Here is a 13,150-nt window from a genome sequence, read left to right as displayed (position 1 = left end):
ATGTCCGGCCATTGCTTTGAATGCAGGAGCATAAGTTGTTGCATATGTAGTGACATGATAGGCTTGGTGGATATAATCTTCATAGTTTAGCCTACTATTTACGATACACTCCAAGGCATGCAAGAAAGGGATTCCCATTAATGTCCACCTGTAACAACCACACACCCTATTCTGTAAATTAACTACAAAACTGTCTCCATCATCATCAACTTCAAACTCATGCAAGTTAGCTTGATTTATGTTCATATTTGTCACTTTTTGCAAACCATTTTGGATCATTTTATCCACAAAAGGCATTATAACCCCATCAAAATTAACCAACCCCTCCATCTTAGCACAACATCGTTTCATTACATACCTTCTAATCCATTCCATCATTGATATGATGAGTAATGTCCTAGCCTCTCGTAAAACATTATTGAAACTTTTACAACAATTATTGAGAAGCATACCTGTAGACACCCATTTGTGTCTCCCCAAAACCAAACCCAGTGGTGAGTACCTTTCACGTCGAATCATAATTGAATGAAGTGAAAGTGTGGAAAGTCTAATGTTGCGGTTAGTTTTTAATTCTTTTCTTTCTCTTTGTTTTTGAAAACCTCACTAGTAGAAAAAATGCTATTTGTAACTGGCAAAATTGACTTTTTGTAACTCGCATTGTTGGTTGCGAATGCCACCGTTACAACTAGTGAAAGTTATTCGTAACCGGCTAATGTTAGTTACAAATAATGTACTATTCGTAACTGGCTTAACCTAACGCCAGTTACAAAAAGTCTATTTTCTAAGTTAGAAAGGATATTATTCGTAACTGGCGTTAAGTTACGTCGGTTACAATTACGATATTATTTGTAACTAGCATAGCCAAACGCCAGTTACTAATAATTTTTTTCTTTTTAAAAAAAAAACTATTCCTAACTAGCACTAGCTTACGACGTTATGCTAGTTACTAATAAATATATATTTAATTTTTTTATATAAATATCCTAAACCAGTATATCCTACTGAACGACCCATCGTAAAAAGGGTTAAAACCTGTTACAACCTGTTACAATTCAACAACAAACCAAACACTCCAAATAATTCCACATAACTTGAATTCATCCACAACAATACAACAAAATAAACTATAGTTTCCACAAAACAATTAAAACTTGAATAAAAAAAATTATTGATTTACAATTTAGGAATGTAATAACAATAACCAGTAGGCCAAATAAATTAAAAGTAGATATATAGAAATGTGTTAATTGTTTTATATAGATAAATGCGATTGATCATAACATTGATCAATAAAATAACTAGTCTTTCAACAAAAAAATTAAGTCTAAAAAACTTAGTCTATTGTTCTCGAATCTCATCTAATTCTACATCGTTGTAGGCTGCATGCAAGTCTTGCCAAATACTCCTACAAATATATAAAAAAAAAAAAAAACATGTTCATTATAGTTTTTAAATATAAAACATCGGTCAAGATACATGTATACAGAATTTTATTAACTTGCAAAGAAGAGGCAAATTTATCACTAACCTCTTGCAAATTACATACCCGGCCTATTACTCGCAAATATATTTGCTCCCAATCTGAAAACTTTTAAGATCAAAACCTGGCCACCAGAGCGAAGCAGAAAAAAAATACTTTTCTTCATTGAATATAAACCAAAATAAGAAGAAAATTTACCTGGGGACTATTCCAATTCAACTAGACGGCTTTTCCATAGTACTCTGGCCTGAAAAGAAGACAATGAGGTCAACATGTTACTAAATTCAGTGATGTAAAGAAGATTCCCCCACCACTATGCTTCAGAAATTTATGGCTGCGACGGCCTCTGGAAATAGTATGACACATTGATGGGCTAAAGGACATCACAAAAACACGAGAAGAATTTTCACATGAAAGTATGACCATAAATAAGCACTCCAAAGTCCAGACCTTTCTCCAAAAATTAAGTATTTGAACTTAATACTAAACTAGCTTAAGAGATAAAAAGGATTGGAAGTTGCAAAAAGTAGACAGAAGAGAAGTTTTGCAAGGGTGTGTATGTAAATCTTAAGGAAAAGCACTTAAATTTGTACAGAGTAAGAGTATAAGGATGTTGCTGTAGGGTGGAATGCAGATTATGATACTTGATATATTGTAGCAAATCTGCATATTTCTAAGTTGAGTGGGAGAAAGACAAGAATATTGAGATAACTGCAAAATTGTATACTAATTGGAAATTCACAAAAGCAGGAGATATTTATTTTCAAATGCAAGACTATATATATGAACTCCCTAAACAATGCACTATAGGTATTAGTATATTCTCCAACAGTCGATATTAAAACTCTACACTAGTCTACTAATGGTGTAGTAAGTATTATTACACGACCTGCAACAACTAAGAATCCAAAGGAATTCAAAATTATAAAGGGCATTGCAAAATAGGCAACCATCAAAATACATACACAGCTTAAACCATGTCAAAAATATAAGCTATTAATAACTGCACAAGCTATGTTAAGTCACAGCAACTCTATAAAACAATGTCCCAATCCCTGGGTGGTTTGGTGAATCTAAACAAGATTCACAGGAAACCGAGCAGACCTGCCTAAAAGTATGATAAAGCCATGTCTCAGCTAACATATATATATAAATTAACACAGAAGTAAGAAAACAAGAAGCCAAAGTGACATATATAGAGCTGCTGAAAGAAGAGCACTGCATGGCACTTTTGGGGCAGAAAAGGTAAGCTAATGATGCTAGTCCACCTTCAACTGAGGAAGATGTAGCCGAAGCCTTGGAAATAGCCCTTGGAGTTGGTAGTTATGCCAAATAATTCTAAAAAACATGGGTTGGAAAGAGGTACATCCGTGTTTTGGATAATAAGGACAACACATTTTGGTTCTTGTCTTAGTTAATTAGTTTCCAACTTTAGATAAGTCTACATAAATGAATTCGTTCATAGTCAATACTACTTTGCCATTTCTTTTGGCATACTACGGATGCCATTTGTGCTAGTAATTCTTTATTGCATATTGAGTAATTTTGTGCTCTTGTGCACAGGACTTGGAAAAACTCAACATTAATTCCCACTAGTGATTGGCTGAAAGAACCTTTACAAGGCATTGGAAATAAAGCAATTGCTGGATTGGGGTGGAAATCTAGATGAAATGAAAAGGCAATAATGACTCAAATTGATAGACTTCTAGAATAAGTTTGAAAAGTATAATATCGAAGTTAAAATATGAGAACAATTGTAGTGCACTCATAACAAATAGAAATTTGTTAACTATGCTTTCAATATTATTTCGGATATAAAGACTAAAATTACTATAGGTAAGTTATAAATTATCATGATATTTCAGAGATTCTGATTTCCTACTCATTGAATCACTAGTGTAGGAGATACAAAATTTATAATGGACCTCTTTCATAACTCAAGTAAGCTACTCCATTATTAAATTGAACGAGTGAAAAAGAACCTTCATTCATAAAAGTTCAAAGACAGTGACATATGCCTAATAAGATATTATATCAATATTATTATGTTATGAACTGAAAGTATGTATTCTATTTCATATCATATCGATTAGGCACATCAATATAAGTAAATTCTTAAACTCTATCACCCATCTTATGCCATACCATCATTATAATTATAGCTAATTATAATTGGCAAAACTGTTTCTTTAGCCAGTAATAATAAGTGAATTAAATCTTGAGCAATTGTCAAATTCTATGACATAAAACTCTTTAGTTTACCACCACCATCTATTGATCTAACCTATCCACCCCCTCCTTATTTTCTTAGTGGTGTTATAAAGAAGGCTTATAAAGAGGATCGATTGGAACACAGAACAAAACATAATACAAAGTACATAACAGGATATAAGAAATCCAAATCTAGAAGTAAAAATAAGCAATAAAACTTTTAAACTCGAGCATCTTTATAAAACAGAAGGTAGAGATGAACCTAAGAGTTCAGGAAAACATGCTAGAAGATGCACCACAGTGAAAATAATTAAATAATTCATCACATATAAACATAAACATAAAACAATCATTCAATGCTATAATGAACAAGAAGTGACACCATAAAATATACCTGAAACAAGAAGTACTGACAATGATCATTCGACAGAGCCTGAGAGGACTTGATAATCTGATGAAGATCTGAATCAGTATGTAGGGGATGTACTAATGAATTAAACACTCAAAACACATAATAAATTCTAAAAGCTATCCTTCAATTAAAGATCTTATCATAAAGATGCAGTAAACATACCAAATTAAACCTCTTTTTTTGCAATCTCTTTTTTTTCTCATGAAGTTCTTCAAATGATGCTTACAACAATGCAGCAAGCAATGAATAGGTTAAATACGACAAAAAAAATCCAAAAAAACGACTAAAAGCTTTTTAACTGCATGAAATGGAACGAAAATAAACAAAACAGGTTGTTACATAAGAGCATAACTGTAGACACCCATTTGTGTCTCCCCAAAACCAAACCCAGTGATGAGTACCTTTCACGTCGAATCATAATCGAATGAAGCGAAAGTGTGGAAAGGTCTAGTGTTGCGGAAAGTTTTAATTTCTTTTCTCTTCTTTCTGTTTTTGAAAACTTTATTTTAAGAAAACAGCCAATCCAGTTTGGTTGGTCCATGATATGGGTCCAATAGTGGTTTAGTTGGATAGGGCTTGCAAATACCTTTCCAACGATATATTATAAGCCCAATTCCGATGAATATTGAGGAAATTATGGCCAAATTACCAAACTGGGCCCGGTTTGAGCTTTATATACGGCCCAATGATCTTAGGGAGGGCCTAATATGATTTATCATTCCTAATGCAATTAGGAATGGTTTTAGTCTTCTAGAATCTTCTAGAAGGTTCTTTTCATTCCTAATTCAATTAGCATTGATAAGTTGACTTTATTGACTTTTCAGAGTTTTAATTAAAATCAAATAGCATTTTCGAAGAAATTATATTATTTTATCCTCCAGTACGGTAAACTTATCGGATTTTCGAAAACGCGTTAAAATCAAGCTTGGCGTCCAACCCCAGGCCTTGGCGCCTGGAACCAGGCCTGGCGCCTGGCGCTAGCCATTGGCGCCTGGCGCTAAGGCTGGTGCCCGGCGCCAGCTAGCCAGGGTTGGCGCCAGCTCTGTTTCCTGAGCGTCAGACTCTGTTTTGTTAATTTATCTTTTTTGGCTGATTTTCTCTATAAATATCGTATTAAAAACTCCGTTCATCAATCATCATCTACATCTATCATTCACCAATCATCACCAATCATTCATCATCTACATCTATCATTCACCAATCCTCACGAATTCTCATCAAGATTTTCTTGATTATTCTCTCTTCTTTCCTCTAAACTTTGCTTTTTTTTATACAAAATTCCGCATTCGCAAGACATAGAAACACCTAGCCATATTCGAAGTTGCCTTCGCTCTAGACGTGAAAGAAAGAGGTACAAGGCATCAAATACTTGGTCAAGGAGAGAAGGGCGATTAATCAAGGACAACCTCTTTATTCAGGTCTCGCTTTTTGATAAACCGATTCGTCAAAAGAGGAAGGCTAAGAAGATAATGGAAACTCAAGAAGAAGTCAATGATCTTAAGAACCAACTGGCTACTGTGACTGAGACACTGAAACTTCTCGCACTTAGGGTCGATGACCCCGTGAAGCAACAACAGATGAACCTCATGCCAGAGAGTCTAAGCAAGCTATCTAGTGACTATAAATTTCAGGGCATGAGTTCACAAGGGGTCTCGCTGGACAAGGAACTCCTTCCGCAAAAGTTCAACGCCAACAACATCCCAAAATTCAGAGCAACTGATAACCCATACTTTCATTTAAGAGCATTTGAAACTATAATGAGCATTAAGGGTATCGATAAGAAGGTTTTCCCCTCTCTGTTCCCACTATCTCTCGAAACCGTTTGTCAATAATGGTTCCTTTCTCTCGAGAAAGAAAAAACCTCTTCTTGGGAGTCGATAACAAACGCTTTCATAGATAGATATAAGTGCAACATCCAAGACAAAACAGACTGTAGACAACTCGAGATGTTAAAACAAAAGGAAAATGAAGGGTTCACTTCTTTCTTCAATAAATGGAGGTAAACTTCCGCTAATATGGTCAAGGCTCCTACCGAAAAAGAATCTGTGAGGATGTTTATCAAGAATCTCCAAGGGAAGTATTCAAAGCACTTAAAGTACCAACACAATTTAGATACTTTCAAAGTTGTCTATAATATAGGCATTGACATTGAAGATGACCTTCTGAAAGATAATGGTGCGAGAGGAAAGAAAAACGACCATCCTTCTTCTTCCTCTCCCATTAATGAAGTACATGCCACGAACGCCTCTAAACCACGAATCCAGAGATCAAAAAGAGTGTTCACTCCACTTGGTATGAGTTATGAAACGGCTTTCGAGAAGCTACATCACAAAGGACTAGTCATGCCCATAGGGCCCATAAAAGATCCAGTTCCAGAAGCTAGGCCACCTAAGTGGGACCCTAATAAGCACTGCAAATATCATCAAGGAAAGGGTCACGACACTGAAGAGTGTTGGAAACTCAAAGAAGCTATTCAAGATCTGATCGATAACAATAAAACTTTCGAGATTCTAGCCATCGAAGATGACCAAGCATCCTTTGATCCATCACTTCTTATCACACCTGTAGAAGAGCCTATGATCGAGACAGCTTATATGACCTCTCTCGATGAAGTGGCTATAATTGAGGAGGATGAAAGTCTTTTCTTAGATAATACAAAGGAAGACTCGTCAAGTCTAAAAGAGGACATTCGAAAACTGCAAGATGTCATTGCCATGCTCTTGAATGTGGTAGAAGGATTAGCAAATCGGGTGATGGCCATTGAACAAAATTCTCGCCAAGGGTTTAATGAAGAACTCAATGCTCCTAAGCCATAAGCAAAACGGACCATTGAAGAATACACACCAATAAGAATGACTTACAATGAAGCTTTCGACTGTCTTCACAATAAAGATCTTATCCACCCCATTGGTCCCAGTCAAGACCCTCCACCTGAAAAATGGTTTCCCAATTGGGATCCAAATTCTTATTGTCGATACCATAGAGGTCGTGGTCACACCACCGAAGTATGTCTCGCCCTCAAAGATCGTGTTCAAGATCTCATTGATTCAAATCTCCTTCATGTTCCTCCGCGCGACAAGAAGGTGAAGGTTAGTAACAATAGTATCAGTGGCTGTAAAGGGAAGAAGAACGACTATCCTTCTTCTTCTGAAAATAACTACTCTAGTAATAGTGTTGGTTCTTTCGACCTTAGTGAGATCCTAGCCATGGGTAATCGAAAGCAACCGAAAAGGGAATTTACCCCTATTGGAATTAGCTACGATGATGCTTTCGATCGACTCCATGCCAAGGGAATCATTACTCCCATTGGACCTATTAAAGATCCCCCACTTAAGAAAAGATTGCCTAGTTGAAATCCAAACGAACACTGCAAGTACCACCAAGGTAAGGGTCATGCTACTGAGAGCTGTTGGAAGCTAAAGGTGGATATCCAACATTTGATTGATAACAACAAGCTTCCCATACCTCCAGTTAACAAGAAGAGCGAGTGATGATAAAGGAAACAACACAAGACAAGAGGCGAGCTTCAACGACAAGATTTTGTGACCTCTTTTTTTCTATTTCTTTTTTATCTACCCTTTCCTCAATAAGTCTAGCATAGGCACCTTTTCATTTCCTTTAGATTATTTTTGTAGTTTTTCTTTTCTTTTCCCTTTTTAATAAAATGAGCATTTATTTCCTTATATATGATCATTTCATTATATTGCATTTCAAAAAAAAAAAAAAAAAAAAAAAAAAAAAGGAGAAATCCATGTCGAATTAAGCACAAGGTATACCAATGATTTAAGGCACCCCTTGTAGCCACATCATATCTCCTTTCACCATTCAAATATACAATATTTTCTTCATAAACCACTTTGAGCCTCGTCTAACGATAGACCCTTTCATTTCTTCAACCTACATCTACCTAACCTTGGGATGGGATGGTGTGTAACTTATGCAATTCTAAAAAAGCTTGAGTGATATTAAAAGATTAAAATAGCAAAAAATAAATAAATAAAGCAAAAAATAAATAAAAGTGTACAAAAGGGCAAGTGTTCCAATGTCTTTGACATGAAAATATCTTCGATAAGAACACGTCTCAGATTGCGTCTCTTATTGAGTGCTCGGTACCGTGCCTGAGAAACATGAATGCCAAGTGAGTGATAGACCGCATGATCGGGATTGCCCACACTTATTAAAAATAAAATAAATGCTAAAGCAAAAGATTAAAAAAAAAAAACAAAAAAAGCTAAAAAAGAGTAGAAACTCAAGCATAAAAATATAAAGATTCAAAAGCAAGGTTGCACACCTTAGGGGCTTATCTAGGGTCTTGAGCCTTTATCCCCTTCTTCTTCAGCCTTTAGCCTAACCACGTTACAACCCTTAAAAAGACCTTTTTGAGGTATACACACTTGTGCGAGGTTCAGCTAGAGCTACGTTCGGCCTGATTCCTAACGAATCGTAGGCAATCTCACATCGAGGTGCGTTCGTAATAAACATGCATTCATATTCACATTCACACACTTACACCATGATCATATCAAGGGATCTCCAATGCTCATCCCTATTCACTTAGAGATAGACTTGGGGGCTTGATCCCTACATCATTAGCTTACCTAGCCTAAGAGTCACCACCATTTGACGCTTTTCAATATATTTTCCCACACACTTAGCCCTTGCGGCCTAGCTTTAGTGTCACTATCACACACTGCACAGATACATGACCAAATATACTTCCCTTAGGAACCCTTTGTCATGAAATCTTAACAATGAAGCATGCCTTGTCACATCACTCATCAATCATAATCGTCATTGCATCACGAAGTATGAAGTACTTAGCCTCCGTGCCTAAGTTACCCAAATACTTTCATCATTGAGTCAACCATTGAGATAGCCTAGGATGGATTAATCCTTGCACCTTGAGAGATAGTATCAAATGACATTTGACTAAGCTCATTCAACATGCACCTTCAAAACTCCGATTCTTTTTCGCGTCTTTCTTTTTCGGGAGAAAGTCGGTACCCTCCACAAAAATGACGGAAAATTTTTGCTTTTTTGCATTTTCGAGTCGCATAATCAACAATATGCACACACGGGTCATGAGTCACACGTGTCATTTCACTTTGAGTCGAGTCAACCTCGAGTCAGTCAATCAGCGAGTCAAGTTTATACCTTGAGTCGTGTCAAGTCGATGAGTCAAGCAACGTTAAGCTTTAGGTCAACCCTAAGATAATTAAAGAAATTGGCAAAGTTCTATAGTAAAAAATAAATACAGGTGCAGTAGAATAGGGAAGACCCTACTCCAATTCTTGGCGCCAGAGATATCTCAGCAACGACAGAGCTCAAAGCCTCCCAGAAAGGTGATTTCGACCTCATGCAGCAATTTCGGGTTCCTTGGTACGCCAGTTAGCCCCTATAAGCAATTTGACATGATTAGTAGTCGGCTCGATTACAATCGTAGTAAGTGATTGACCTGACAAAAAATCGTCTCACTTAGCTTAAGCGCCTAAAACACTGGCTCATTACAATCGGTTCAAAAGCAAGCACTTAAACGACAATATTTCCAAATATGGATTGTCGCGCATTCTTATTAAACGACAAAGTTTTCCGAAAATTGGATTGTCATCCCCAACTGACAATATTTCCAAAAATGGATTGTCGTGCATCTTCTTCAACGACAATTTTTCCAAGATTGGATTGTCATCTCTGGCAAAGTTTCCAAGCGTGGATTGCCGTGCTCCTTCTTTGTTTGGCAATTTTTTCCAAGTTCGGATTGTCATCGCTGGCAAGTTTTCCGAAATTGGATTGTCATACACCCAGTTCCCTATAGCAAAATTTCTTTTCTCTTGGATTGTCATCGCTGGCAAGTGTTGCGGAAAGTTTTAATTTCTTTTCTCTTCTTTCTGTTTTTAAAAACTTTATTTTAAGAAAACAGCCAATCCAGTTTGGTTGGTTCATGATATGGGTCCAATAGTGGTGTAGTTGGATAGGGCTTGCAAAGACCTTTCCAACGATATATTATAAGCCCAATTCCGATGAATATTGAGGAAATTATGGCCAAATTACCAAACTGGACCCGGTTTGAGCTTTATATACGGCCCAATGATCTTGGGGAGGGCCTAATATGATTTATCATTGCTAATGCAATTAGGAATGGTTTTAGTCTTCTAGAATCTTCTAGAAGGTTCTTTTCATTCCTAATTCAATTAGCATTGATAAGTTGACTTTGTTGACTTTTCAGAGTTTTAATTAAAATCAAATAGCATTTTCGAAGAAATTATATTATTTTATCCTCCAGTACAGTAAACTTATCGGATTTTCGAAAACGCGTTAAAATCAAGCTTGGCGTCCAACCCCAGGCCTTGGCGCCTGGAACCAGGCCTGGCACCTGGCGCTAGCCATTGGCGCCTAGCGCTAAGGCTGGTGCCTGGCGCCAGCTAGCCAGGGTTGGCGCCAGCTCTGTTTCCTGAGCGTCAGACTCTGTTTTGTTAATTTATCTTTTTTGGTTGATTTTCTCTATAAATATCGTATTAAAAACTCCGTTCATCAATCATCATCTACATCTATCATTCACCAATCCTCACGAATTCTCATCAAGATTTTCTTGATTATTCTCTCTTCTTTCCTCTAAACTTTGCTTTTTTATACAAAATTCCGCATTCGCAAGACTTAGAAACACCTAGCCATATTCGAAGTTGCCTTCGGTCTAGACGTGAAAGGTTTAATTTCTGAGGGTTTGGTCCCAAATCTCTATTTCAACTCTTTAATTTAATTGTTTGTTTATTATTTTCCTTGAAGTTACTAACGTGTGTATTTTGTTATTAGAAAGAGGTACGAGGCATCAAAGTAAGTACTTTAATGGTTTTAATTGATATTATGATGTAGAAATCATGTTTACATTGTTGTTATGATATTCCTAGTATCATGTCTAGGGTAATTTTAATATTAAATATGATTGTTACGATGCTTCCTATGTTCTTCCTAATATTTATGATTGTTAGTATCATGTTAGGGCTAAAGATTTGATTTTTATTGCTTAGTGACGTGCTAGGGTTTGTTATTAATCTTGTTAGTATCATGCCTAGGATCTTGCTATTATTATGCTTTAATGTTAACATGAACATGATTATGATTATAATTATTATAATTTATGATTATGATGATTATGAATATTATTATTATTATTATTTTGATGATGATTATTTTATTGTTATGATTATAATATTATTATTCATGATGTTGATTATTATTATGTTGCTTGATTATATTTATTTTTATTGCTTGATCACGCCTTTATGCATGTTTAAAGGGAATTGGTACTTGTAATCACGCTTAATAAGATAATTAATAATCTTATTTAGGGTTATTGTGATTATTATATTTCAAGTGATCGCCAATAATAGATTTATTTGTGCATTATATTCAACCAACATAGATAAACAGGTTTAAGGTTAATCCTAATGATTGCATGTTAATTAGAAAGCGCACATGAATACGATCAGAATAAAGTAGAGGCCTATTATTAGGGCAGGTTCAATCTCTTTTAGGTTGAATTTGTACCTTCATCCCCGAACCCTTATTTGGTTCTAGACCTTATGGAGTTGACGATCTCTTTGATCGTTAAGGGATGTAACCTTCACCTCGTGAACGGTTTACAAGTTCCTAAAAAACTTGTTGGCGACTCTTTTGCCCTATCTTCTTCCCTTTTAGACGCCACTGTACTTTAGTGTATGATCACAGTGGGGTTCAAGCTAGTGGGATTTAAAGGCTTGAAATTATTTCCTACAATAACCAAAACATTCTGGAAAAAGGTTCTAATTATTTCAATAATTATAGCGAAATTCAATATATAAGGTTGAAAAATTCAATTGGCAAATATAATCGACTCAGAGTTATAGGGAAAATTAAAAGGTTAAATCTAACAAAAACGAAGATAATCATGAAAAAAAATTTACCAGATGAATATTCCAGCAAATCGTATGGGCTGACAAGATTGTTTGAAACTCACGAATTGAACTGCAGAATGAAGCAATTAAAAACAAAGATCCAGCGAAAAGAGTAACGATTTTAATGATTAGGGTTCTTTAGTACGAGTTGCGATTGACATTTGGATTGATTAAAACTCACAAATTGAATTGAAGATTGATGAATTGAGCGCATAAATTGGGAAAATTTGCTCAAAAGCGAGAGGTTAGGGATTAAGGAAGACTGCAGTAGTGGGATATTGGGAATAGTGGGATTTGCTCTTTGAAACAATTCACTTGATGAAAATTTTAAGTGGCGCATTTATTTAGCTTCAGCAGCGCTATATTGCGGTACTATTTATTTTGCGCCTCAATTTAACAATAAATGTGATTTTTCAGCAATATTTTTATATTGCGTGGCTAGCTAAGTGCCTTAATAGGCAGTATTTGTAGTAGTGTTATTGAATTTAAGAAAGGGAAAATTACAAGAACCTTAATTCAAAAAATTACATACCTTAAAACCTTAATATAGAATCACTAAAGCTGAACCCAAATTCAAAAATTCCAAACTAAATGGAGTGAGTTGGAGCAAAGAAGAAATTGTAGGAGAAATGAGGAGTTTTTGACAGGAAAGCTAAGCGCGAGAAGATGGAGCGAAAGTGAACAACAAAAAATAAAAAAATTAACTCTTTTGTTTGTATTTCAACGAGAAATTGTTTCCTTTCTTGAAAAAAAAAAAAATTATTTCCTCTAACTTCAATAAAAATTAAATGAAAATTAAATAAAATTAATAGGAAGTATTAACTTAATATTTGTAACTGACGTTTTGTAAGCTAGTTACAAACTTTTTGGTCAAAGTTTCTTTAACTTAATATTTGTAACTGGCGTTTGTAAGCTAGTTACAAACACTTTGGTCAAAGTTTCTTTGACTTAATATTTGTAACTAACGTTTGTAAGCTAGTTACAAACGCTTTGGTCAAAGTTTCTTTGACTTAATATTTGTAACTGGCGTTTGTAAGCTAGTTATAAATTTTTAAGTCAAAGTTTATTTGACTAAATATTTGTAACTGACATTTATTTAGTCAGTTAGTAATAAAACTT

General features: G+C 35.3%; 1 long non-coding RNA gene across 4 annotated transcripts; it reads right to left on the bottom strand.

Annotated features, from left to right (window-relative positions):
- Positions 1–1,189: 1,189 nt before the first annotated feature.
- On the bottom strand, positions 1,190–12,486 carry LOC145559652 (uncharacterized). 4 transcript variants are annotated; one of them, XR_014092838.1, is made up of 6 exons: positions 12,041–12,486; positions 4,266–4,324; positions 4,086–4,142; positions 1,679–1,727; positions 1,529–1,581; positions 1,190–1,405 (listed from the first exon to the last, which is right to left on the bottom strand). It is a non-coding gene; the product is annotated as an uncharacterized LOC145559652 (long non-coding RNA). The 4 variants fall into 4 exon arrangements; XR_014092839.1 differs by having other exon boundaries at positions 1,679–1,722; XR_014092837.1 differs by lacking the exon at positions 4,266–4,324 and having other exon boundaries at positions 1,679–1,722; positions 12,041–12,481.
- Positions 12,487–13,150: the final 664 nt, after the last annotated feature.

Source organism: Chenopodium album, chromosome 9 (genome assembly GCF_948465745.1).
Source record: "Chenopodium album chromosome 9, dcCheAlbu1.1, whole genome shotgun sequence".
NCBI lineage: Eukaryota > Viridiplantae > Streptophyta > Magnoliopsida > Caryophyllales > Amaranthaceae > Chenopodium > Chenopodium album.
This window is presented reverse-complemented; position numbering and strand designations above follow the sequence as displayed.